This window comes from Loxodonta africana, chromosome 14, assembly GCF_030014295.1.
Source record: "Loxodonta africana isolate mLoxAfr1 chromosome 14, mLoxAfr1.hap2, whole genome shotgun sequence".
NCBI classification, from domain to species: domain Eukaryota; kingdom Metazoa; phylum Chordata; class Mammalia; order Proboscidea; family Elephantidae; genus Loxodonta; species Loxodonta africana.
In genome coordinates, this window is record NC_087355.1 from 33,874,747 (window position 1) to 33,877,771 (window position 3,025).

The 3,025-nt window shown below is 38.0% G+C and overlaps 1 non-coding gene across 1 annotated transcript; it reads right to left on the reverse strand.

Moving 5' to 3' along the window:
* Positions 1 to 2,656: 2,656 nt before the first annotated feature.
* On the reverse strand, positions 2,657 to 2,783 carry LOC111750129 (small nucleolar RNA SNORA11). The gene has a single exon (XR_002785283.1). It is a non-coding gene; the product is annotated as a small nucleolar RNA SNORA11 (small nucleolar RNA).
* Between the last annotated feature and the right edge of the window lie 242 nt (positions 2,784 to 3,025).

A 3,025-nucleotide genomic window follows, 5' to 3' on the forward strand; every position in this document is an offset into this window, starting at 1 on the left:
ACATTCTATCTTGTCTCCTTTTATCATGATGTTGCTTATTGGTCCAGTTGTGAGGATTTTTGTTTTTCTTTATGTTGAGGTGTAATCCATACTCAAGGCTGTAGTCTTTGATCTTCATCAGTAAGTGCTTCAAGTCCCCTTCACTTTCAGCAAGCAAGGTTGTGTCATCTGTATATCGCAGGTTGTTAATGAGTCTTTCTCCAATCCGAGTAAAATGTAATGAGAAAAATTCTGACTGCCTTACATCAGTTCTTACAGAGAAAACTTTAATACCATCAATCAAATAGTCTTTATGTTCAATCACCTCTGCAAATGATTACTTGGCATCTGTCATCATCATGCTGATCCTCCCTCTTTTCAGCATCACCTGCCAGAATTTCATCTAGCTCATCATCACAATTGGTTCGTATCCTTCTCCAGCACCAGATCCTAATGAATGCATACCATCTAACTCGGATTTATCATCTCTGCCTAAATAGAGACATTCATTTCACTTCAAAAATGGCCTCCAAGTGAAGAGATAGGTAGAGGCTGCGCACACTGAGAAAACCTGAAAAGCATTTTTTTTATTAGAAAACTGTTTTTCTTTATTATTGAGACATTTAATAATTCCAAAAGAAAACTGAGCAGATAAATTTTAATTTATTAAATTTGGTTTTAATGTCAAAAGCTTAATAATGACAGCAATAGCAGAATAGTTTATAAGGTTAAATCAAAGCATGAGAAATAAAAGCTATCATTAATGTATTAATGTTGATTTTGTGTGTTGTGTTAATCTGCACAATCAAACTCTAAGCAAATCCAGGCAAATCTAAAAAAAAAAAAAACTGTCCTCACTAATTTTATCATGATTAACCCATCTCTACTGTCTCTGTGGCCTTTTCACCTATATGTAAACTCAATGTCTGTAAAGAATCAGCCTTGTTCCACTGGAAAAGAGTTAGTGACCTTACATTGATATCCACTGTCACATTTGAATGTTGTGTTAAATGTCAGTATTTTTTATAATAATTTTCTTGCTACTATTTTGCTTTAAAATATTCTCCATGTGATTTTTTTTTGTTTTTTGAAGATACATAACCTGGCTTTGTTTAAGAGTTACGTGGTACAATTTCAAAGCTAAAACATATTCCTTTTGTATGTACGGTACAAACTTCTTGTAATTGAACGGGAAAATAAATCTCAATTTATTTTAATTCTAAATAATTTGAAAGAAAAAAAGAACTAAGCGGGAGTGAACACTGAAATAACACACAACCACTGGTATTCTGGAATCAGCTCCCAGAAAGCCAGGAAGCCTGCTTGTTAAGGGGTTCAACAGCCCAAGCAGCGGGCTGAGGAGTAACATGGCGAAAGTGAGCCATCAGCCCCAGGGCCCAGGACCACTAGTGGCTTTTCTGCCTCAAACTTACTATTTTTAAAATTTTCAAATACAGAAAAATTGAAAGAATAAGATAATGAACACAGAATGAATATCTGTATATCCTTCATGTAGTTTCATCAGTCATTATTTTTAAAATTTTTATTTTATTGTGATAGGATACATATAGCAAAGCATCTGCCATTTCCGCCATTTTTATGTGTCCACTTCAGTGGCATCTGTTTCTTCACTGTGCTGTACAACCGTCAACACGATCCATTTCCAAATTTTCCCATCATCCTTAGCAGAAACAAGTACTTCCCCATTTCCCAGTCTCGCCGACCCTGGAAACCACTAATACACTTTAGTCTATGTATCTGCTGTTTTAGACATTTCATATAAGTGGGATCACACAATACTTGTCCTCTTGGGTCTGGCTTATCTCACTCAGCATATTTTCACGGTTTGTCCATGTCATAGCACATATGAGAGCTTCGTGTCTATTTATGACTGAGTGGTATTCCATGGGATGTATATACATTTCGTTTATCCACTCTGGGCTATTGATGGGCACTTGGGGTGTTCCCACCTTTGGGCCGTTGTGAATAAAGCTGCTGTGAACATTGGTGCCCAAGTGTCTGCCGGCGTCCCTGCTTTCAAGCCTTTTGGGCATATACCTAGGAGTGGAATTGCTGGGTCATATAGTAATTCCGTTTAACTTTTTGAGGAACTGCCAAATTGTTTTACAATTATTAACAGTTTGCTATTTTCTATCTCCGCCTCCACGTATGCATACGTGCACACTTCTTGCCGAAATGTTTGAAAATAACATGTCACTCCTCAGTTGTTTCAGTAAGCATTTTCCTACCTATCCGCAATACCATTGTCACAGAAGAAAACTGTTGATGATTCTGTATCATCTAGTATATGATCAATATTCAAATTTCCCCAATTACTCCAGAAATGGTTTTTGGGAAATTTTTTTTAGATCCAGGATAAACTCAAGGTACACGCAGTACTTCTGGTTGTTGTGTCCTTAGTCTCTTAAAACCACCTCCGCTTTTTCAGCTCCTGACACTGACATCCAGGCCAGTGACGTTTAGAATGTCCCGTACTCTGGCTTTGCCTGGTTGTTTCCTCATTTCAATCATTTTTTTTTTCCCTTGAAAAGAGAGGTTCACCCATGGCTCATGCATGGACTGGCAACCTCTCCAACTAAATGCTGCAGTTTTTCCTCCAATAGTGAGTCCTCTCCTACTGGCCCTACCCAGCAGCAACCTGGAGGTACAGGAAGACCTGTGTGGGCGTTGTTCATAGGAAGGCCATGAGCTGTGTGCCCCTTGTCACAATGAGCCCAGATTCCTCTTGGGTGTGTTATAAACAGAGAAGCCACGCTTGAGGCCCCCTGCTCTGAGTACACCCACTCTCCATGTGATTTTTGATTGAAATGATCTTGGTTGTTACCATCTAAAATTAAGTCTTACATTAGGGGATGGCTCTTCTTAGGCAAATAATGGAATTAAGGAATGTTCCGTGAGGAAGCAACCATATCACTTACAGATTTTTCTGCCAGAGGAAATTTATTCTGGATGTTCTACACTTTTTTTTTTTTTTTATTAGAAAGCACAGTTCCAAGTTAGCATCTGCCTTTCCTTCTGTGAAATA